The sequence below is a fragment of the Pleurodeles waltl genome, chromosome 1_1 (assembly GCF_031143425.1).
Source record: "Pleurodeles waltl isolate 20211129_DDA chromosome 1_1, aPleWal1.hap1.20221129, whole genome shotgun sequence".
Taxonomy (NCBI): domain Eukaryota; kingdom Metazoa; phylum Chordata; class Amphibia; order Caudata; family Salamandridae; genus Pleurodeles; species Pleurodeles waltl.
In genome coordinates, this window is record NC_090436.1 from 946,445,030 (window position 1) to 946,470,642 (window position 25,613).

At 43.7% G+C, this 25,613-nt stretch overlaps 1 protein-coding gene and 1 long non-coding RNA gene across 2 annotated transcripts in view; both read right to left on the reverse strand.

Annotated features, from left to right (window-relative positions):
• Window positions 1–25,613, reverse strand: part of LOC138289659 (alcohol dehydrogenase 1-like) — a 455,985-nt gene that overhangs the window by 42,192 nt on the left and 388,180 nt on the right. The window lies entirely within an intron of this gene.
• Window positions 5,448–6,399, reverse strand: LOC138289675 (uncharacterized). Its single transcript, XR_011202552.1, has 2 exons — window positions 6,230–6,399; window positions 5,448–5,598 (listed from the first exon to the last, which is right to left on the reverse strand). It is a non-coding gene; the product is annotated as an uncharacterized lncRNA (long non-coding RNA).

Consider the following 25,613-nt stretch of genomic DNA (forward strand, 5'->3'; position numbering starts at 1 on the left):
CAGAGCCTGCATATGCCATCGGGCATGTGTCACTAGCAGGATGCAGGAGGCCATGAGGCTCAGCAGCCTCTGAGTATTGTCAGCAAAATCCAGGATAGTGGCTGAAACATGTAATCATAGCCTGAATATCCTTGACTTGCTTTTCAGGAGAAAAGGCCCAAAACCACACTGTGTCCAGATGAAAAGGAGCTTTTGAGAGGGAGTCAGGTGTGGCTTCGGCATGGTTATAGTGAACCCCAGCGTGTGCAGGTGGTTCGCCGTAGTCTGAAGGTGGGAGTGTGTCCGCCTTCAACAGCCAGTCATCGAGGTAGGGGAAGACTTAAACCTCTAACCTGTGCAGATGAGCTACAACCACAGCCACTTTTGTGAACACCCAGGGGGTGCTAGTAAGGCCGAAAGGCAATATGCTAAATTGAAAGTGTTTGTGACCTACCACGAATCGAGATGGCGTCAGTGGGCAGGCAGGACTGGAATATGGAAATAAGCATCCTGCAAGTCCAACGCCATCCAGTCTCCTGGGTCCACGACAGAAATGACCTGAGCCAGAGTGAGCATTTTGAACTTCTCCTTATTGAGGAAGAGATTGAGGGCCCAAAGGTCTAGGATAGAATGTAAGCCCTTGTCCTTTTTGGCCTTTTTGGGCACCAGAAAGTAGCGGGAATAACAACCACACCTACTTCTGGTGCAGGGACCCTCTCTATGGCCCCCTTGGCCAAGACAGTCGTGACTTCCTCGTGGAGAAAGTGCTAGATGATCCTCCGGAAAGGGGCCGTAATATGGAGGCATGGCCATTAGGGTAGTCTCAAAGGGGAAGGAGTAGCCCCTTCGGACACTCTGCAAAACCAATCTGTCCGTTGTGATGGTCTCCCAGTGGGGCAGGTGATGGCAAATCCTGCCACCAACTGGTACATAAGGGGGCTACAGACTAGGAAGGTTTTGAGGCTGCAGCAGGGGTGGGGTTGGGCCGGGCAGACCTCTGATTCCCTGTCCCACGAGCCCTGGGTATTCCGTATCCAGGGCCACGCAGGAGATGAGCAGTGTGGGTGGCACAGTGGTTGGAAAAGGGACGTGAGAGGGAGCCCCTTCCGTGGCCACAAAACACAGACTGTTGGGGGTGAGGAGCAACCGGAAGGCCAAGGGACCGGCCTGTAGCCTGAGACTTCTTAAACCTCTCAAGCACCAAGTCTGCCTTGTCTCCAAAGAGACGGGTGCCATCAAGGGGCATGTCCTTGAAGGTCTGTTGGACATTTCCTGAAAAACTAGATGTCCTCAACCAGGCGTGGTGCTTCAAGCCACCATTGACGCAACCAATCTACCTAGCGAGTTGGTCGTGTTTAGTCCACATCGAATGGTGAAGTTAGCCGCATCTCTCCCATCAGCAACAGCTTGAGAGACAATAGTCTGGGCCTCCTCTGGGTTCTGCGGCAGAACTTGCGCTACCATATTCCACAAAGAGTGGGTATAGCGGCCCGAAAGGCATGCGGTGTTCACCGACCGCAATGCCAGACTGCAGGAAGAAAAGATCTTCTACCCAAGTTGGTCCAGTCTCTTTGATTCGCTATCCGGGGGAGCGGAAGAGAATGCGTCAGATAACGAGGATCCCTGAATGACAAGGCTCTGAGGTGTGGAGTGCTGGGACAGTAATTTAGGGTTGTTTGGAGTGAGCCTATGGCAGCGAGTGATTGTCCTGTTCACAGGAACTCCTGTGCTGGGTCTGGACCAAGTACTGAGAAGGACATCAGTGAGGGCTTCATTAAAGGGGAGGAGAGGCTCCAAGGTGGAAGCCCCAGGTTGATGCACCTCTGTCCGGAGATCTATTCAAGGACCTCAGCTGCCCTACTAACCGCCATAGAATAAGAGGATCCCTCCGCCGTACCCACAGTAGGAGGAGAAAGCATGCAGCGTCTAGAGAAGTATCCAAACCACAAGCCTCACCCAATTCCTGTGCCCAGTCTAAATCAGGGTTATCTAGCTGGTATTCTAATAGGTCCAGAGTCCCCTCCAAACCTTCCTCGTATCCATACCCAGCATAATAAGGGTCCAAATCCAACCTGGGGTGAGAAGGCCCAATCAAGTTGGCAGCGAAGTTGGCCAACGCCGTTCCGGCTCTCGCTCGTTGGGGATAAGGATTAGGTTGATGCCGATCGTGGGCACAACCGACCTTGACCTAGCTGGCGCAGAGGTATGACTTGCATTGGCATGGATCTGGAAGCGGATCCGGAGGGACCCTCAGGGGCCAAGGCCAAAGCTGCTGATGCGGAACCCAAAGGGCCCCATCTAAACCCCCAGCCCCAAAGGCGCTGCAGAGGGGTCGTTCTGCCCAAATATGAGGCGCATGGCCTCATAAAATTCCTTGAGTCGTGGAGAAGACCCAAAAGTAGGCTCTGCAGATGGAGGCCTGGAGCATCGACGCTCCTGCGTCACATTGGCCGAGAGATGCAGTGAAGTCGAAGAATGCCAGGGAAATCTCTGGGTTCAACCCCCTCCATTACCACTTATCTTACATCGGCTATGGAGTCCTTGTCTACTGAGATAAATCTAGTTGAGAACCAGATTCAGGCTGTTCAAAGCAAAATTGTTGTTCAAGTGCCTCTAACTGATATTCCCCCAACTGATACTGATACTGATACCCTCTTAGTTTTCTCAAATATGCAAAAGGGAAGCATAATTGTTGAGCCTAACGGCCAAGTGAACATGTCTCCTAGCAAGTCTTTAAAAAACAAAGGGGCATATTTATACTCCATTTGCGCCGAATTTGCATAATTTTTTAATGCAAATTTGGCGCAAGACTAACTCCATATTTATATTTTGACACTAGACACATCTAACGTCAAAATATTGTAGTTTGCACCATTTTTTAGATGTGTGAACCTACCTTGCATCAATGAGATCGAAAAAATGATGCTAACCCCACGGCCCCATATTTATCCTCTTCTGTGCTGGCCACTGGGGTGGTGGGCATGACTCCTGTCTTTGTAAGACAGAAGTCATGTGCTATGGATGGTTTTGCGTAAGAAAATGATGCCCCTTCTCCCATACTGCCACCCCACCCAACTAGCATCATTTTTCCTACACTAGCCCATTGTGGCGCCCAGCTGGCGTCCTGGAATGACGTAAGCCGGCGCTATACCTTTTGACGCATAACTGCATCCATGGGTCTGATTGAGCGGAAATTAAAGAACCTGTGTGTTCCTCACAGTGAGGTGAATGACATCACTACAGATTTACCAAGTTTTACTCCCTGGAAAAAATTGCCTCCTTCAAAAACGAAGAGGGGTGAAGGGAAAGTTTCTCTTCCATTTTTGGACAAATCTTTAACTAACAGGCAGCTTTCTGTCTGTAAAAGTAATATAATTAATTCAAATAACTTTCTAAAAGAATGTTGTCAGTCGGCAATTACTGCTGTAGATGTAGTTAACTTTTCAGGAGGAAATGGTGGGTCAGGTGAAGTGCCTAGCAGACAAAGTCCAGGTCCTAGAAGCAGCATTACAAGGAGTTACAGCTCTGTCAGGGGGAGACCAGGTATCAGCTTGTTCTAAAATCACTGATCAGAGCAACAGAGATAACACCCAGAATATTCTGAGCGCTCATGCCACAGGGCCCAGACCTCAAGTGCCACTTATGCATGCCAGCACGTCATGGGGTACCCACCAGCCAAAGCCTGTAAATACAACCTCCCAGAAGGCAGCTTGTCGAATCTCTGAAAACCAATTAATTAATCTACCCCTTCCGCCAGAAAGTATGCCGTACATAATTATTTTAGAGGTGGTTACAACCCTAGCAGAGGGGTCTTTTGAGGATTGTCAATGTCTTACAAACAAAGTTGCACATTGGTGTAGGACCAACGCAGGATGCCATTTTGACTTGGTGGTTAGGAGTCAGTCACTCAAGTAAGACTGCAAAAGGTGTCTGCATGGTTTTGAATTTTCGAGACCCGTGATTGGTGTATTATCTTTTGTCACTCCTCAACTCTTCTTCATCTTTCTCATCTTTTACACAACATGTTAGGACATGCCTTTTAGGTTATTTTTATCGTCCTCCAACATCAACATCTGATAACAGGGTCCACCATCTAATTTCAAGGTCAGATCCAGGTCATGTCTCTGGTCCACCTATTGCTCTGTCTAATCACTTTAAAGCCCTTTCCAGCCTCATAGAAAATGATTGACTGCCTGATAAGGCTACAACAAAGGGAGATCATAGTTGTGTAGCCCAAGATATAAATTGTGAGCCCTTTTCACTACAAAGGTCAAACCAAACTACTATCGGAGATAAGGAGGAAGGGACAGAGGTTGCAAGTGATATCATGGAACATTGCTGAGATCCAACAGAAGTTGTTAAATGAGGACTGGGAATCCCGTATAAGCACATTTGATATAGTATCTTGTCAGGGGACCTGGGCTATTTACCCCCAGGCACACTGAAGGCTTTAAATTCTATTGCTCCCTGGAAATTTCATCATCAACTGGGAGGGGACACGGGGAGTTCTGGCTGTCTTTATATTGGTAACATTTAAGAATCTCACCATCAAACTATTAGACTGTGGGCATTATAGAGGAACTAGGATGAATACTTGAAAACCATTCAAGTTGCAAGGGATGTTATATACCAATTATGTGGGTTGGTGATTTTAATATAAAGCACTGTATTTTTAGTGCTAATTGCATATGTGGGTTCGCCAATGGAGAAATGGAAAATGTAAGCCATTTTACACACATGCCATATGGGTAAGCATTAAACAAAACTACCCTTATAAAAGCATGTTTTCTCATCTGACTTTAATAGTCAAAATACCATTGATGAGCCCACATTGGTAGGCAAAGGCAAGTGTAGCATGATTGATTTTGCGTTCATTTCTAAAGATCCGATTCCAAAATTATTAAATTATGAGGTGTGCCCCTTACTATACACCTCCTCATCAATCATTTTAACTTTGGATATCAAGTTGGTTTTGGGCTCTAGAGATGTATTAGACCTCCTGATTCACTTTCCTGTTAACAGGTGGTTACAGCTAAAATGGGATTGTATTGACCCATGTCAATTTTTTCAAGACTTAGTAACAGAAGCCAACCTGGAGATTCTCCAATGTCTTTCCCCTGATGGTGATGCTAGGAAGATCTGCGAAAGCTAAACAGCAATATGTTAACTGTTAACAAATACCAGACCCACCCAAAGACAATATACAGCACTCTTGGTTTAATTCGGATTGTACTTCAGCTCTAAGAGCCCTAAAAAAGTCAACAATTCAATCTTGTGTAACATTGAGACAGTAAGATTAGCCAGGAAATACTATACAAAGGCGCCACAAATTAGGAAGAGGGAAATCAGGGATAAAGCGTGGGAAGACCTAGAAAAAGCGACCCATCTAAATGATAGTAGACTCTTTTTGGGAGTGTATGAGGGGTGGGTGTAGCATGGTGCAAACAGAACAGAAACAAGTCGGGAAGTAAAAGGGTTTGTAGTTGAAACTTTATTTTTCTTCTGTATGTCTCCTTTATACACTCTGTTAGGTTCCGCCCTCAATCCCTCTTCCTTTTGACGTCGATTCTTCTCTTCTTTTCAGGTGGGACTTCCGGGGTCTGATCTCTGGTGCCTCCTCTGAGATAAAGATCCAACGTGGTCAGGTTGGCCAATGAGGGGGAACGCCAAAAAGGAAAAGAAAGGTAAGTCGAATATTTTTGGACTATTGGTCTGAGTTGAAAGGGGGAGGTGCGGGTAGGTGGGAGAGATGTTGGGGTAACCGCAAACCACACAAGCTCTCACCCAAAGTGTTGTGCTCTCAGTTTCCAGTGACTTCCAAAGGTGCATAAATAACACAGAAAGAAAGAACAGATAAATAAATAAAAAAACAATTAACAGACCGCGATAGGATGACTGTTGCCTTCACAGTTCTCCTGGTGTCTTGGTATGGTGGGTTAGTGGAAAATATGGATCTGGTCATAGGAAGAACCAGAGAGGGTAGCAAACGAGAGAGGAAAAGAAAAAGGGAAAAAAAAACAACCTTGTTCAAAAACTAATACTAAATGATGAGGTACGCTTTTTCTCTCAGCAATGACCAACCACCATATACTTATTACCAAAGGAGAAAAAAAAATGGATATATATATTTATTCCAGGTGAGCTCTCTACTCTTGCCCTGCTCGCACCCTGATATAGCGGTAGACGACCCTTCTAACCCCTTCCACCTCCCGAGGATTGCCCGATAATGGTTATTGAGGCAGGAACGTACCTGCCTTAGCCACGCCCCTCCAGGGACGTGGCGGGCGATGAGTTCTCTAGGGACCTCTGTGCCCCGCGTCGTCCGAGGTTCGTTCTCGTCGTCTCCTCTGTGTGACGTCTCTGCTCGTTCTGGTCCTTCGGGTTCGTCCCTCGTCTCTCCTCCATTCGGCGTCTCTGCTGCTTTTGGCATCTCTGCTCCTTCTTCCGCCCGTGTCGGTTGTCCGACTTTTGTTTCTGAGGAAACCCGGACAACCGGGTTTCCTATCTCTTCCGGTTCCGGGTCCTCCCAAGCGGTGCCCCCGGGACACACTTTGGCTGACTCGCCAGGGCCGCGAGTAGCCAGGCGGAGAGCCGCTCAGCTACAGGGAGGTTATTAACCAACCATTTTTTTACAGAGGCTCCTTCGAATGGAATAGAATGTGACGTTTTTGAAAAGGGGTGGGTAAGCCACTTCTCCAAATTTTTTAACCCCAATGATCAATTTGAGGAACCGCATATGGAACCAGTAATTGATCTACTCTTTTTTAATGATGCCTGGCTTAGTTAATTTATTGATTTAACAGCAGTCACTAAAGCTATCCAGTATGCTGCTTCGGGCAAGACCCCAAGACCCGATGTAGTTCCCACTGACATGCTAAAATTCAAACTGGAATTCTGGGGCCCATTAGTGACCAATGTTTTTAAAGTAGATTTGAAGGGGGCTCCAATTAACACCTGGGGGGAATCCAGTATAGTGCTAATATTTAAGAAAGGGAACAGGAATTGTCCTTTGTATTATCTCCCAATCTCTTTGTTAGATGCTACAGTAAAAACCTTGGGACGGGTTATCCTGGAAAAGCTGGAAGCATGGGCACGAATGAATTCCTTTTTCTCAAAGGCTCAATATGGCTTCAGTCTAGGCCTGGGGACCACGGAGCAGGCAGTTAACTTATCCATGGAAAAATATGCCAGGGCCAGAAGGGGTTCATTATACATTGTGCTCCTGTTCTTTTGATTTGGTGGATAGGGTACGGTTGTGGGCTTTAATGGAGACAGCCAGGGAGGAACCCACCACTGTTGAACCTAATGAGGCGGTTACATTCGGATACCACCACTAAGGTCTGCTACACCCAACAAGGCGACTGCCTACAACATATAAAAGTAGGTAGAGGGGTCAGGCAGTGCTGTATAATGGTACTTTTCTAAGTTTTTTTAATATTCATTCTTTACATAAATCACTGCATTTATGCTGTGATGATACCTTTAAAATCACCTCTCGACCCGTCCCGGTCCTTTCATACGACGACTATGTGGTTTTAATTTCACAAACAGAAATTGGCCTTCTGAAAATTTTAGATGTATTCAACAGTTTTACGAAAAAGCTAAGTCTAAAGGTAAATCACCAAAAATCATTTATATGAACTTGCAGTTCAAAAAACATCCAAAACAAAATCCTTTTTCCTTGGGGAGAACCCGATCACTAACGTTTTACACTCCAATTATTTAGGTATTGTGTTTGAAGCAAATCTGCAATGGGGTGGTCTGAATGACCAGAAAATACAGAAAATGGGAGTAGTGTGCAAATAAATTTTCAGATTTGCAAAAAACTGGGGCATAGGCCAATTAAGGAGTTGATTCAGTTATATAAATGTTTGTGTATAGGAACCTATGAAGCTGGCGTGTGGGGTTATGAAGCGCCAGCCAGAATGCAGTTTTTTTTGTTTGTTTTTTTGGGAAGTGATTTGGGGAACATGGCGGCCAGTTAGAGAGCTGGTACGTGAGCTCTCCAATGGGAGCGAGGTGAGGCGTTGTGATGCTGAGGCGCCGGCGTCGGAAGTCAGCGTACCGGATCAGAGGCATCGGAGTTCCAAGCCACGTATCTTTCGGCCCTGGACAGGCCGATTAAAAATAACGGCGGGTGAGAAGGACGAGAAGGACGAGCTGGGGAAGACGCGCGCTCCGGTGAAGGCAGCTGAGGAGCGGTGCTGGAAGCGCGCGTCAGACTCCAGTGTATGGGCAGAGGCTGCGAGGGGTGTGTGTCGTGGGAGACGCTTTACCTCTCGCTGCTCTCTTCGTGGAGCACTACTGGAAAGTCCTGGGCTTCCTCTCAGGAAGAAGTTAAGTGGAAGTTGCAGGAGAGGAGTTGGTGACTGCACAAGTGCCTCACAGTGCATGTCGCCGGTTAAGCGTCGCCCCAGGGGCGCCTGGGCTGAGGTTGGTGAGATAGAGAACATAAAGAGAGGTAAGCCTGGCCCCCTGGGGTCAAACATTATTCCTTTTTTACCAGCAAAGGCTACAAATAATAACAGGGGAGAAAGTGGTGTGGGGACTTGTAGCAAAGGTGGTGAGAGGAGGAGGGCTGAACCTAAAGAATTACCCCTGGAGGTTTCTCAATTTCCCTTAAAGGAGGGTCGGGCTGGTCCTGCGGGGAAAAGCATTAGTGAGCTTCCGATTACTAGATACTTCCAGAATACGACCCTTCCCCCACAGGGCACAGCTGACATTCGATCTTCTTTAGGTGGTCTGGGGTTAACACAACAACTAGCGGGTCCTGATAGTAATATGCTAGACCAGTCAATTGAGGACTCTGTAGGACAAATGGAGGCCTCTTCTGCCATACTAACTTTGGCGGAAGCGGAGTTTACCCCTTCAGTCGTCCCTACGACACATAGCCTAGGTGTGCAGGAATTGCTAATCTCTCTCACTAAAGAGATTAGGGAGAAGTTTGAGATCTCAGAAAATAATCAAGCCAAAATTCGGGAAGCTTGCGAAGTATTGGAGAGTAAAATTAACTTGTTGACTGATAGGCTGGGCAAGCTGGAAGCTGTGATGGAGGACCAGGAGGAGCGGCTGTTGGTGCATACTAAGGATATTTCACAGCTAAAACTTGGAGAGAAAATGTTGCAGGATAAGTTGGAGTCGCTGGAGAACAATATGAGGAGGAACAACATTAGGCTGCTGGGAGTTCCTGAGGGCTTGGACGGGGAAGATATTAAAGGGTATGTGATTTCGCTGATCAGGGAGGCTATTCCGAGTTTAGCTTTTTTTAACTTGGAGGAGGATATCCAAAGAGTTCATCGGGATCCGTTTAGGAAGAACCCCGGAAGGAAAAACCCCAGGAGGATTTTGATAAACTTTGCTACATATACAATCAAGGAGAAAATCTTGTCTGAAGCCCTTAAAGTCGAAACTTTCTCTAGAGGAGACTGGTCTCTTCGTATAAGATCGGATGTGTTTAGAGCAACGTTGGAAAGGCAGTGGGAACTGGGGAACTTCATGCAAGAGCTTCGATCTCTTGGGGCCACAGTACAGTTAAGTTTCCGGCTGCTTTATGTATTATGTGGAGAAATAAAATGCACAATATGAGAGATCCGGGGGAGGTTAGGATTTTTATAGAGCAGATTAAGGCGTCTCAGTAGGAAATGGGAAGTTATGCCGACAGAGAGCTCAAATAGGGGTAACATGATGGTTATCCTAAAAGAAGTAGGGAGGGTTCCCCTTGGGTGGGGGTTTGGTTGGGTGGTTGTTTGTTGGGCGAAGGGGTGGTTTTGCATTGGGTGTGGGAGTATGTGGGTACAAAAAGATAAAAATAAGAGGGTCCTCCCAATTTGTTTAGGTAGGAGGGAGGAGGGTAATGCTCAGACTTTCTTTTTTGAAAATGGCTAAGTACGGAAGGTCACAGTTGAAGATTCTCTCATGGAATGTTAATGGTTTAAGGGTGATGCAAAGAAGGAGGAAGATTTTTGAGTATTTAAGATTGGCTGAGGAGGAGATAATTATACTGCAGGAAACGCATTTGCAACAAGAAGAGTGGGAGAACTGGCTTAAGCGAATGAAATGGGTGGTATATAGTGCGTGCTCTACTCAATCTTGTGTAGTTAAAGGAGTGGCAATTCTGTTTAAAAAGTCTATAAGTATTAAAGTGGGCAATGTGCAAGTAGATTCCAGGGGTAGATGGGAAGTGGTGGAAGTGTGTCTGTACGGGTACTGGATCACAGTGGCAGGTTATTATGGTCCTAATTTAGATGATCCAACACCGTTTCAAGAATGATATAATATTCTACTTTTAGCTAGGCATCCGGTGGTGTTAGGAGGCGATTTCAATATATTGTTGGATCCTGTTCCAGATAAATCTACCCCTCGGGGTACTATTAACTCGCCTAAAACCCGGTCACAGGTGAAGCAGGCTATGTTAGATTTAGGATTGGTAGATATCTGGCATTGGAAAGGGGGTGAAGGATCTAGATATACATTCTATAATAAAAAATATGGCCATAAATCCAGAATAGATTTCTTCTTAAAACATAAGAGCCTGTGTGGAGATGTGATAAAAGTTGCTCATACCACAGCACACCTTTCGGATCATTCAGCCTTAAAGCACCATTTGAGTATCAGGGTAGAGGGTCCCGGTCCTAGGTGCACAATAAATCGTTTTTTACTTCTAGATGACTCAATAGTGGAGGTGCTAAAGAAAGATACGAGAGAGTATTTTGCTTTGAATTGTGGATCAGCTAGTTTAGGGTGTGTATGGGACGCTTACAAGGCATATATTAGAGGGAGACCTATTAGTTTGGCGGCCTATAGGTGTTGAGAAGAGAAAGAGAAGTTGAGAAGCATTGAAACATCTATAAGTGCCTTACAGGTATTAATGCACAATGCACTAGGGGAAGGGAAGGAAGGGCAATTAGAGGAATTGGTGCGTCAAGAGGAAAAAGTGCGGCTGGATTTAGATTTCCTTGTGGAGAACCGTAATAGGTTAAAATGGGAAAGTAGCCGGTACGCGCATTATGAATATGGGGAAGGGTGCAGCAAATTGTTAGCTTGGAAGGTTAAGTCAGACCACTCAAATAGGTACATTTCATCAATTAAATTGGATACTGATTGCATACTGCTAGTCAGCCTTGTATCGAGCAGTCAGAAATAGAGAAGGCCTTTGTGTCGTATTTTCAAGCAATATATATGGAGAATCTGGAGAACTCAGAGGAGCAGATTAGAGCATTTTTGAAAGTTCATCTCCCTGTTTTGGATAACTCGGCGAGGCAGGTGCTAGGTAGTGAGATAAGGGGGGAAGAGCTAGCTGAAGTTATAAAAGCTTGGAAGAAAGGGAAGGCAGTTGGGCCTGATAGTCTACCAAATGAGTTATATAAGGAGCTGGGGGAGGAACTTATACCAATTTTACTGGAACTATTTAATTCTATGCTTTTAGAGGGGGCACAAGTACTTAAATCATGGAATGAAGCTATAATTTGCTTATTGTTAAAAACCAGGCAAGGACCCAATGTTATGTTCATCGTATAGACCTATTTCACTACTAAATTCAGATTATAAGATGTATACAGGGATTCTTTCCAGAAGATTAGGGAAAGTTATAGGTAATTTGGTTCATCCAGATCAGAAGGGCTTTATAAAAGGTAGACAGCTTTAAGAGTCAACTCATGATTTACTTGCCGCAGTAGATTTGGCTTCACAGGAGAAGGCCCCCTTGGCGGTTTTGACTTTCGATGCAGCCAAAGCATTTGATCGTGTTAATTGGCTTTTTTTGCAGGTTGTGATGGAGTTAGGTGGATTGGGAATTTCTTTTATTAGAGCTATTAGGGAATTATATAGGTACACGACTGCAAGGATCTTGGTTAAAGGGTTGCTGTCTCAAGAATTTAGAATTGGTCGGGGTACTCAACAGGGTTGTCCTTTGTCACCTTTGCTTTTCAATTTATACATCGAGCCGTTGGCAATTTTGCTACGGGCCTGCAGGGATATCCCCCCTTTTTTGAGTGGGGGTTGGGAAAAGAAAGTAGCATTATACGGGGATGATCTGATGCTTTATACTAGTGATGTGGCGGGTTCCCTACCTATTGTTAATACATTAATGGAGCAGTTTGGGGGAATGTCAGGTTATAGTATAAATACCGAGAAAACTGAAATCATGTGTTGGAATATGGCCTATGTTTCCCCTTTAGTTAAACAGGAGATTAAATACTTGGGAATCCAGTTTACAGCTAATCTTAGTGATGTGGCCAGGGTTAATTTTGACAGAGCTTATATGGAAACTAAACTAAAAAACTTCTGAAGGCATGGGCCGTCCTCCCTCTTTCTATAATTGGTAGATCTAATATTTTAAAGATGTGTATTCTTCCACAGTTTACTTTCCTATTTAATACTATCCCTTTGGAGTTGAAGTCGTGCTGGTTTCAAAAATTTCAGGGGGATTTATCTACATTTGTTTGGGCATCTAAGGGAGTGAGGATATCATGGAAAAAGCTATGCAGAAAGAAGGAGTGGGGGGGCATATCATCCCCAGATTTTTATAGGTACTATCTGGCTTTCCAAATAAAGAATATTACAGTCTTACTGAATAAGAAGTCAGACTATTCGCCGGTTTGGAGAGCTTTGACGGCGTATCTTGTGGAAGGAGCTGATAATTTTCTGTATAAATTTGGGCATCCAAAGTTCTTTAAGAAGGTTCGCTTGAAGATCCCCAGACATGCTTGTAAGGTCTGGATGCAATTTTGTAAGGTGTTCGGGATAGCTTATTATTGTAGTTCTGCCCCCATTTGGGATTCACCAGGTACTCCTGAATGCCTTACGGATTAGTTAGCAATTCCACTGAAAGTAAACGGTGTGGCAAGATGGGGGCAGATTATGGAAGGTTCCGAATTAATATATTGGTCTGCATTTCAGAAGTGTACAGGCGAGACAATTTCCAAGTTTAAGTATCTCCAATTATCTAGTTGGGCTAAGTCTCGCCAAGTAGGAGAAATTGGGAGGAGCCCTTCGGAGGGAAAACTAAATCAGACATCCATTAATAAGGAGATTGCTTTCTGGTATCATGCGCAGTTGGATGCAGCAGAAGATGTTTTGTCTCTCCCAGTGTTGAAATGGGGGAAGATTTTTCCTCCTTTGGACATTACCTCCCTATGGCAAAAGTCATGTTCTAAGCTGTAGTTTACTATTAAATCGGCGGCAATGAAGAAGAACCATTTGTTTACATTACATAGGGTATATTGGTCACCAGCTAGATTAACGGCCATTGGGAAATTTAACAAAAATTGTCCGCGATGTGGGGATGTTAATGCAGATGATACCCATATGTTCTGGCAATGTCCAAGTTTGAGCAAGTACTGGGAGGATATAGGAGGTTTCCTTAAGGCAATTTTTGGTGACAATTTAAGAATAAATCTTTTAATGGTAATGTTTGGGGTATGTGATCCAGATCTTACGGTTCAGAAAGTGACTGTGCAGCAACAGCATTTGTTGTTTGTATTAATGCTTTTGGCTAGACGGGAAATATGTTGTAAATGGGTGAACTCACTAAATCCCATCGTTCAGGACTGGCAATCATCAGTAAAACGGTTATGTAAGATGGAACAATCTGGTCCTCTTAGTAGAAGAGATGATTTTTGGGTGGTTTGGGAAAATGTTTACCAGAGGTAAATATGGTTGGAGTGTTTAGATGTTGATTTTCTGTCTTTTTTGTTTCTCCTTCTCTAAAATTAAGTCCAATGATTAAACTCCCTCTACCTAAATGGGTGTCGCTTTGGTAGGACCACAGCCAGAGTAAAACAGTAAGGTGTTGCCAATGGCATACGGGGGAAAATTTGATATGTGTAAGACAAGTGGTGTGGCCCATTGGTATTGTGGGTTTCTCTCTTGGATGCACAGACCAAAGGTGCTTTCTCTCTACCAAAGCGAGGGTGGTGGAATGAGGACAAAAAAAAAAAAAAAAGAGAATGCAGGTTTTTGCAATCAAGTTCCTCTGCCAATTACTGGTCATTTCCAAACTGAAGCCAAGTTTTATTTACCATAGTGAATTGCATTTGAGTTTTTGGAAGAAAAACTTAAAATTGACCCCATCTTCCTCTGGGCTAAAATCTGGTGTACTCGCAAGCAGATTTTCTGAAAGATATTCTGATTGCCTGTCTGAAGTTGGACAATAAGTATTCTGCCCCTTGCCTGTCATTTGTCAGGAAAAGCTTTAATGATATAGGCCTGACCAGCCTTTTTTAATATCCCAATAGTACCGGGCCCCAAACCAAGGCCATGGTTAATTCTTATGATGAATGAAGAGATTTGAATTGTAAGATTATGCTACCTAACTTCAGTTTTTAACTATCTGCCAATTTCTACAACACCTGATACTGGGCAGAATCTAATTTGGGTGGAAAAGCCAGAACATAGGTTTTACCTTATGAGACTCAGCTTACATGTAATCCATATCTTGGTTGCTTTTCCTTATCCAGGTTCCTGTTTGATTGTCTTTCAGTCTGTCCATGTAAAAACTCGTCATCCCAATTGACAGTACATGTTATGCTTTCCCATACAACAGCCAGAGAAGAGGCTTTTTAATACCTCTTTTCAAGCATAAGCACTTTACATCACAAAAAGAGGGGCTGGTCGTTTTAAAATGTATAAATACCTCCACAATTTGTTTTTCTGTTCTTAATTATATTTTGTCTGCAATTAAATTGAGATGGAGGTATGCTTCATCAGAATATTTTTTGGTTCTGATGAGAGGTTAACAGAATTTCAATGGAAGTTAGTTTTCATGGATGCTCATAAAACAATTTTATATTATTTGTTAAATGTATATAAAAATTATATTTTATGATGTTTTTAAACATTGTGCCAATTGCTGTGTAACGTTCTCTTAATAATTTCTGAATCTGAAATCATATGATTTATAATGTATTTTTAATTTTTATGGTCATTGTTATGACCAAATAAAGATTAGTGAATTAACGACTAAAGGTTGTGATGACAATTTAATGTGATGTACAGCCTCTGATTAATCCCAGTCAAGGTAAAAAATCCATTGACCTTTCAAGAACAGTGGGGATGTCTCCCTGATGAGTGGTGTCTTTTCTCGTAAATCGATAACTGAGACCCTGCTTATGCTCAAGTTGGTAGCAGAGGGACGGTTTACACCGTGAGAAAGAGGAGCTGTAATTAATTACCCTGATTTAGTAAGATGACCATGTACCGTAGCGCAAAGCCTGAATATTGAAGATTGACATAGTGCAGTTTTGAAGGCAGTTGCAGAATTGGAGGTATGAGTATAAATAAGGTTATGTGTTACACATTTTCTTTATTGCTGTTGAGTTTTTTACATGCTGTGGAGCATGCATGGTGAATGAACTGGTGATGTTTATGTGCTTATTGTAAAGAAACTGAAGAGGCTATCAGACTCCAAAGTAGTTCAAGAGCCCGGGATAGATAAGTATAAAAGGTTGATTTATGGTTTTCTTGTCTCCTAAAGGTTTGTGGTGCAGATCATGAGGTACCGTTGATGCAACACTTGAGATGAGCACGATAACAATTTGTTGTGAATGTACTAATATTGACTGGTGATAGTGGAACTTACTGCACAAGGTTGAAGCTGCATTGATTAGGGTGATTTTCCACTGGTCAATACTTTATTCGGGTGAGTGAAAAATCTTTCTGTGAAGAAAAGTCAGAGGGTATCAAATTCTTAACATTTTGATTGTAGAATTGGCTTTGTTTCTCTTTAGAGGAGAAGACAAAGATTGTTTATTTTGTGTTCATTTAGACTTGTAGAATTGTGTGTAGGAGAAATTGTAAGGGAGGGTGAACTGCTGCCATTAGAATGGAGTTGTGCCCTTTTGTCCTACACTGGGATTGGCTGGTTGATATGAAACACTGCGCAGTGATTGGATGGTCTGTGCACAGAACCGCAATGAGATTGGAAGACAAGCTGACTAAAAAATTGAAGTATGCTGAATAGAATCAAAACATTGGAGATTTGAATTACGTTGTTTACTATTTGTTGAATATTAATCTGAAATCATGAAATGTTTTAGAGCTCCTAAAGGTTTTATGAGAGGTGATGTGACAACCAGTACAGGAAGGTGAAGAGGCTTCCTGAGGGTACAAAAGCACATTATATGGCAACAAATTTGGGGTTGCTTACATGTTTGTTGCTTCGTCAATAATGAAAATGAGGGTCCTTTCAGTTTTACATGATATGGTACATTTGAATTAGGAATCATTGAAAAATTGAGAGAAAAGCTATATGAGATGAAGCCACCACATAGACCCACATGGTATGAAACACTAAATACAACAGAGAAAGCAGCACATGCTAAAGAGAGAAAAAATATCAGAACAGAGCAAAAAGAGCAGTGCATAATTATGCAGATGCTAAATGTGATGAGAAACAAATGAGATGGAAGAAAGGCATAGTCGAAGGAGCTAGACTGTACCCATCAATTACTATTCAAAAACTTCAGAAGGTAAACAAAAATAAAGCACTGGGGAATGAAGATGAAAAAGATGGAAAGAAATCAGACACCGATTGCAATTCAGGGGATGAAATTCTGGATGCACTGTTAGCTTCGTGTCCACCACCTTATGTGTCCCCTGTAACAAACACTGAGGGTACTTCAACTTCTAATGTGACAGTGGCTACAGCCCCTGTTGACCTAAATGAGAATCAAATCAAAAAACCATACAGGTGACACAGCCAATTGTGCAACCTGTTATAGCTAATGCTGTACCTGCCTGAGTTGTGAATGTCCCTACAGTGATACCGCCAGGTGCTACTCCTTCTATTGTGGCTGTACAAGCACCTGTTGCTAATGTCATACCAGCACAGACTTTAGAGATTCGCACAGCAACTGCTCTGATTAATATTGTCTCAATTATTGTAGTTCAAGGAGCTGTTGGGAGAAGAATCTGTGACAGGGTTCATCCGATCATTGCAAAATTCACAAATTGTTCCTTGGACATCACCAGAAACTGTTCAGTCATTGAGGGAAGGAAGGATAGGCTGTACAACACCAATAGCACAAGGCGAGACAAATCTATTTGAAGATGGGATGTTTCCTCTGTGATCTGAAAAAATGACAGAGACTAAAAAGACAGGTAATGCTGAAAATCAAGTTGTCATTACAGAAGAGTACTTTGAAGTAGAGGCGATTTACTGATAATTTTCTAAATTTGAGCGAGGATCCTGTACAGTGGTATACACAAGTTCACAGATTTTTAAACATTTCAAAAGTGTTGTGGACAGATTTGAATATGTTCCTTGAAATTGTAGTGCCAAGTGATTGTGGGCCCAGGATAAAATTGCTGTACAATTGCCATGTACAGAACCAACCAGAGATACATGAAATAATGTACCATCCCCTGTAGTAATTAAAAAATATGATGAGTTGATTATGTTTCTGAAAAGTAAGTTTTTAGCAAAGGATACTGATTGGGTAAAGATAAAACAAACAACACTACAGACAAAACAATTGGTGCATGACTATTATGAGCGATTGCTGCAGGTCTGTAAACAACACACTGGACAGGAACATCCCGGCAAAAGTGACCTGGGGTTCTTTGTGCCACAGTTTATTCTTAGTTTAAAACCAAGGATCAGTATGCACATACAGGAGAGTGTCCTGGCAGACAAAACTGTTAGATAGGATCCTGAGATCTGCAAAGCACTGTGGTGATGACCAGGAAATTAAGGTACAGAAACTTAAGGAAAATGTTGCTTGTACACACAAAGGGAATTTAGAATCAGTTGTTTGCAGAGGATGCTGGTGGAATGCCAGGTGTTCAGTTTCAACCTAGTATTCAAGGAAGTATGATTGTTTCACAGATTAGAGATCAAGGTGTTCCAGTCAATCTGAATTATCGTGTTGATGTTGCAACACTAAAGAAAATGACTCCTTACTTTAACAAGATTGGCAATTGAAAAAGGGAGTGTAAACAGAATACCAACCGAATGAGTAGTTATAGTCAAATGCATGGAAGAAATCAAATGTATTTGAGGAAATGCTAATACAGTCACAGGTCATGCAAGCTCTGATGGTACCACAAAATTTGGGAAATTCTGGATTGAATGTGAATCAGATGCCACAAGCAAGTCTAAACCCATTTCAGACTCGGAATCAGAGCCTATTTCAAGAGTTCCCAATACTTGACAGTGAGAATTTTGGCTCTGATAATCACAATGATGGTTCCTGAGGGAGGGAGAAGGAAGATTGCATATTTGGTGCAGTCTTAGAGGTAGTCCAGAGTGGACCAGTTGTAGAAGGAGAATGGCCACTTAGTGTCATTATTGCCTTTGGAGCTATATGTCCACTGTTAGAACAGCAGAGTTCCCAGACCTACCCCTCTCGGGAAAGAAGATACAATCTGTAGGAGTTACAAATAAACAGATAACAAATCCAGTTTTAGAAAAAGTTCCTGTAAAATAGGTTCATTTGAAGTAAAAAACACCAGTTTGTAGTATGTGATTCAAATCCTGTACATCTGCTAGGAAGAGATTTGTTGTGTAAGTTGAAGTGCACAATTTATTGTACACTGGTTGGTGTTGAGTTTCAAACTCACGATGAAGTTCTTGAACTTATAATGGCCCAACAGGAAGGTGCGGTAGGATCATATCTGTGATAACAGTAGAAGAGTTACCCCACTATTTGAGAGACTACAGGGAAGGACATCAAACTAAACAAAGGTGTAGAACAAGTCGGAATCACAGTGAAGCTTAATGCACTCTCTCCAAGAACATCATTATACAATTCTACTCCGGAGACGGTGGCAGGAATAACACCAATAATCAAAGACATGTTGAAGAAAGGAGTTCTAAGAGACATTTTTGGGAGCCTTTGCATCTTTCTGATCCTGGGCTTGCTGAAGCCTAATGGTAACATCAGATTGTTCAAGACCCATGAAAGAGTAACAATATTGTTGTTCGATGTTGTCCCATAGTAATGAATCAAAACACCCGTCTTTTCCAAATTCCACACACTGCAGAATGGTTTACTATTGTAGACTTGTGTCAAGCCTTCTTCTCTATCCCATTGCATAAGGTCAGCCAATTCCCGTTCTCTTTTGTGTTCAGGGAGAGAGCTTTGGCATAGTGCTGAGTTTCACGAGCTGCAGAATGGTTTACTATTGTAGACTTGTGTCAAGCCTTCTTCTCTATCCCTTTGCATAATGTCAGCCAATCCCTGTTCTCTTTGGGTTCAGGGAGAGATTTTGGCATAGTGCTGAGTTCCACAAGGGTATGCTGAGAGTCCATAAATTTTTAATCAAATCCTTAAGAAAATGTTTCTGTCTCTTCAATTCAATTCTTCTGCAATATGTTGATGACCTACTTGTGGTTTCGACCACTCGAGAAACTTGCAGACAAGATACCACTGCATTGTTAAATTCCCTAGCCAAGAATGGATATAAAGGGCGTCATTACAACTTTGGTGGTCCTTTCACAGGACCGCTGAAGCCGCTGCAGGCAAAAGACCGCCAGTAATGGAGGTCTTTTGCCCACCCTATTAGATGTTTTCTGCTGGGCCAGTGGACGGAAACAGAGTTTCTGCCTACGGGTCTAGCGGAAAACTCACCACATTGCCGCCGGCTCGATTACGATTTGATTCGATAGCACCCATCGCATATTTCACTGCCCATAATTTGGCCTGTGAAATGTGTGACGGGGCTGTCCATGGGGGGGCCTGCATTGCCCATGGCAAGTGCATGGGCAGTGTAGGGTCCCCCATGGGGTCCCAACACCTCCCTTTCCACCAGCCTTTGCATAGCAGTGAGACCACCATGCAAAGGCTGGAGGAAAGGGGACTCATAAGCCCCAGCGCTGCCCTGGCGGATTACGACCGCCGAGACCACCAGGCTGTCAACAGGCGGCAACCTGGCAGTGCCGGCAGTTGAACCATGACACATCTGCCACAGTCATAATAGGGCGGTCGGACCACCCTATCTGCAGCGGTCTGACCGCCATCACGAATGTGGCGGGCTTCAGACTGCCACACTAGTAATGAGGGCCAAAGTGTCTCTGCAGTACTGACAAAAACAAAGTCCAATACACGGGACATGACATTGAGAAAGGAACAAGAAAGGTGTCACAAGACAAGAAGTAGAGAACATCCTCAAGTTGAACCCACCCAGAAAACAGAGAAGTCAAAATGTTTCAGCGAATGGTTGGCTACTGTAGACAGTGGACACCAAACGTTTCTCCAGTGCCTGTTTCATTACTAAGCCTGACACACAAAGATCTGCCTGATCTGCTACCATGGGACAATGAGTGCTTGAATGCTTCCCTAGAGCAGAAAAGTAAATCTCTGTTGTGCCCCGTCCTTACTCTGTTGAGGTCTTGCTCACTCAAAAAAAATACGCAACATGTGACATGCAGCAGACTTACAAAGTACGAACAACAAACAGATTGTTGCAGCCTAGCATGTGATATTGAAAATATGTCAGACATTAAATCCATCAACTTTGTTGTCCCTTCCTGAATATGAAATTGATGATTGGGAGGTTGAACATGATTATCTCAATGTCATGGATTTATGCACCAAGCCAAGGCAAGATATAAAAAATAAACCTTTGTCTTTACCTGATTATTAACCTTCTTTTGGAGATGGTTCATGTTTGAGAAATACTGAAGGTACCTTGAGAGCAGCTTATGCTTTCTGTACAATTCAAGAGGTTGTGGAAGCTTCAAGGCTTTAAGGTTCTACCTCAGGAAAAGTTGCAGAACTGGTTGCCCTTAGAAAAGCTTGGATTCTAGCAGCCCCATTGAGAGGGACTTTAATAACAGATAGTCAATATGGCTTTGTTGTGTCCCATGATTTTGGATAGTTATGGACACAGACAGGTTTCATTACCTCATCTGGTACACCCATTCGGAATGGAGAATATGGAAATAAAAAATGCTTGACACATTGCAAATGCCTACAGAGGTTGCAGTGGTTAAGTGTGCAGCTCACAGAAGTGACAATTAATTGGTCACAGTTTGAAACAGATTTGCAGATGAAGGTATACATTATTAGGCACTTGTGCCCTGAACATTTAATGGGGCTTACACAAATGAATCAGAAAAGAAAATTGCTTTTCAGATGTTGTTGTCAGTTGATACCTGGGAAGAGCTCAAGAGATTTCAGGAAGATGTTTCAGTGGCAGAACAGCAGGGTTAGATCAGAACGAGATGATCGAACCCTGGGAAAAATGCAAATTACATTTGGATTTCAGCAGATGGAAGACCAGTGTTGCCAGACAGTTTATTGTTTCCTATGACATTAGATTACCATGGCCCAATTCATCTAGGGAGAGGTACAATGGTGAGATTATTCAGACAGAATTAGTTTTACACCAGATTTAGGATGCTTGCAGAAGAATTGTCCCATTGATGTGTGACATGCCAACAGCTGAACATAAGGAAAAGAACACCAATAACACTGAGCCATAGAGAATGATTAGGTGATCCATTCAATAGCATGCAAATGTACTTCACTGAGATGCATGTTTGTAATGGGCTGAGATATGTTCTGGTTATAGTGGGCAATTTTCTTTCAATGGGTGGAATCCTACCCAACAGGGAGAAACTACAGTCTCACTGCAGCAAAACTGCTGTGATAGTTAATACCAAGGTTCAATTTACCTGTTTCCTTAGACTCAGATCGTAGGACTCATTTTAACAATTAAGGCCCTCATTACGACCCTGGCAGAAGGTGCAAAAATGAAGGTAAGACCGCAAACAGGCCGGCGGTCATTACCGCCCCATTATGACATTGGCGGTTTGGCATATGCCAAACCGCCAATGTCCCGCACCGTCCGCAATGGCGGTAATGACCGCCAGGCTGGAGACAAAGGTCACTAGTCCACCGGCGGTATCAGGAGCCTGCATACCACCATGAATTTCGTGGGGTTTTCAACCGCCACGAAATCCATGGTGGTATGCACAATCAATGCCAGGGAATTCGTTCCCTGGAACTGATTGGGGTCTCACCCTACCACCTCCCCTGAGTCCACCCCCAACACACACGACCCCCGTACCAGCCCCCAAAGGTAGTCAATCAATCAATCAATCATTGAATTTATAAAAGCGCTCTACGTACACCGTGAGGGTTTCAAGGCACAGGGGGGGGGTGCTGTTGTTACTGATCAAAGAGCCAGGCCTTGAGGAATCGTCTGAAGGTGAGTAGGTCTTGGGTCTGTCGTAGGTTGGTAGGGAGGGTGTTCCAGGTTTTGGCGGCAAGGTATGAGAAGGATCTGCCGCCGGAGGTCTTTTGTTGGATGAGGGGAACGACGGCTAGGGTGAGGTTTGCGGAACGGAGCTGACGGGTGGGGGTGTAGAAGCTGACTGTTGTTGAGGTAGGCTGGTCCGGTGTCGTGGAGCTCTTTGTGAGCGCAGGTAAGAAGCTTGAAAGTGATCCTCTTGTCCACGGGGAGCCAGTGAAGGTTTCTCAGGTGGTGGGAGATGTGGCTGCGGCGGGGTACGTCGATGATCAGCCAGGCGGAGGCATTTTGGATGCGTTGGAGGCATAGTAGGTCATTTGCTGGGATGCCTGTGTAGAGTACGTTGCCGTAGTCTAGTGTGCTACTGATGAGGGCCTGTGTCACCATTCTTCTTGTTTCTGTCGGGATCCACTTGTAGATCCTACGGAGCATGCGGAGTGTGTTGTAGCAGGATGAGGAAACTGCGTTGACCTGTTTAGACATTGTGAGGGAGGAGTCGAGGACGAAGCCCAGGTTGCGAGCGTGGTCAGTCGGTGTCGGTGGGGTTCCTAGTGTGGTAGGCCACCAGGAGTTGTCCCAGGCGGAGGGGGTGGGTCCGAGGATGAGGACCTCTGTCTTGTCCGAATTGTCTTGTAGGACCCCCTACCCACCCAGCCACCCATAGACCCCCCAAATATACCTCCCACACCCCCTTCACGCACGCTCACACCATTCACACACACGTGCACATACATGCCCACATACATACACGTAACATTTCCCCTACACACATTACACCCCCGCAGACATACACATACTCACACACCCCCTCTACACACTCACACCCCCATGCACAAACACACCACACAACACCCCCCACCCCCTTCCCTAACAAACGATCACCTTACCTGTTTCGGTGATCCTCCCGGAGGGAACAGGATCCATGGGTGCTGCTCCGCCGCCAGTACCCCGTCACCAGAACAACGCCACGGCGAATACTGAGTCGTATTTCAGTGGGCAGTGTTCTGATGACGGTGGAGCAGCCTCCACTACACCGCCGACCACCAGTATGGCTGCTGGCGGCTCTCCGTCCAAAAAAGGGCAGAGGGTCGCCAGCAGTCATAATATGGTTGGCAGAGGACCGCCAACACTGGCGGTCCTTGGCCCGGTGGAACCTCTGCGGTCTTTGGAAAAGACCGCTGAGGTTGAAATGAGGGCCTAAGTCCTGAGAATGCTGTGTGCAGCTTTAGCAGTGGAACAGAGATTACATTGTAGTTATCATACAGAAGCAGGAATAGCTGAACTGCTGAATGGGACCATAAAATCCTGAATACACTTCACTGAAATGGCCAGATGCTTTACCTTTGGTTTTTATGAGTCTTCAAAATGCATCTGACAGGAAGACAGGATTATCACTGCATGAAATCCTTATGGGGTGTTGCCTGCTGTACCTGAAAATGCACTTGTGACATTACAGATGACATGATACTTGATTTCTGTAAGGGATAAGCTGATGTGGTGCATTCTGTTTTTCAATAGGTTGAAACTGTCACTGCAAATCTGCATCAAAAACAGTGCTGTGACCTTAGTCTCAGTGACTGAGTTCTGATAAAGAAGCATACGCAAAAGTTGTGTTTGGCACTGAGATGATAAGGCCCCTCCCAGTTCATACTCATTACGAACATTGCTGTTAAGTGCACTTGGAAACCAAACTGCGTGCATGCATCAAACACACAGAGAGTAAAAATGAAGAGATGTGTTGTTTGAGCCAAAACCAAGAGCACTGGTGGCAGTACCACGGCGAGCTGTGCAACTGCAAGGAGCAACATCGCACATGATACAACTGCAAGCAAGAAAAAGGGATGAAGAACCAAAGACAGTCGCACCAATCCGAAGCCCTCTAATAACACAAAGTGACATTAGAGATTCTGATGAAGAAGAAGAAGAAGAAACAAGAGTTCAACCTGAGAGAGCAGTTGAGACATCACCAGGACATCCAGAAGATGCGGGTAAAGGGATCAAGAAGAGTCACGTACTATCCTGAATGGTTGAATGCCTATTGACAACAATTGCTAAGGAGACACAATCAAGTAGTATAAGTGACACAGAGGAAAAAGATCAACAGGCACCAAGGAGATCAAAAAGAGTGAGAGTATCTTGTTGGAGGTATTATGCACCTGAATGGACTTACTACATGAATCAAGTGCTAAACATACCAATCTCAAATTTGATTGATTTAGAACTATTCAAACCTCCATGACTTTGCACTGAAAATATTTTTAAAGCTTTTGAAATAATTAGTGGTTAAAATTAGGACCAAGGCTGCGGTAGAAGAGTAGGGATAATATTTCAGAAGAAGACAGAGTAGGGTTAGGAATGAGTACATGAAGGTTGCTGTAAGTAAAGCTGAAAGAACTGACTGTAAAAGAAAAGAAAACTCAAGAAGCTACTTAGTGTAAAAAGTGTAAAAAGTCTGGAAGTGGATTATTCCCTTTAATTGCTGCAATATTTTACTTAACGGTCTGACTTTAGGCAAACATGTGCTTTCTAACCCAGGCTAGATGAAAAATGATTATGGGGTCACAATTTTAGTAGCAGTAATATTAACAGCAATGTGAATAAAAAGTCATTTCACAACAGAAACAGAGAGAGCTAACTCAACACTTACTGCTCAGACAACTATACACCACACACCACACATAATAGATGAAGAAAAATGTAAGACATAATTTGTAGATTGCACAGAAGGAGATTGCACAACATATGTTTATGTTTATTATAGGTAAGTTCAAGAATACACACAAGCTGTAGAAGTGAATAATTGATAAATCTCTGCACACTTACCTTTGTCAGCTGTAGAGGAAGTGACATACCACAACATACCTCTATCATATGCAATTACATGTAATATTTTGCATTAATCTACATCCACAAGCAAAGGAAATGGACCCAGCTTGGCATTATTTTAGACCATCCATACCTATAGACACAGTTAAAGCACATAGGGCCAGATGTAGAAAGCATTTTGTATGGTGCAAACTGCGTAAATTGCCTTTTGCGATGCACATTCACAATTTGCGAGTTGGTACCGACTAGCAAATTGTGAATGCGACTCGCAAATAGGAAGGGGTGTTCCCTTTCTATTTGCGACTCGCATCGCTATGCTAAATTGCTTTTTGACCGCAAATGCGTTTGCAAAGCAATTCGCAGTTACCACCAGTGTCACACTAGTGGTAACCCATTCGCAAAAGGGAAGGGGTCCCAATGGGACCCCTTCCCCTTTGTGAATGTTGCCAAAAAGGGTTTTTCAGAGCATGCCTACTCTGAAAAACCGAAACCAAATGGTTTCGGTATTTTTTTTATTTTGCAACTCGTTTTCCTTTAAGGAAAACGGGCTGCGAAATTTAAAAAAAACAGCTTTATTTAAAAAGCAGTTACAGACATGGAGGTCTGCTGACCTC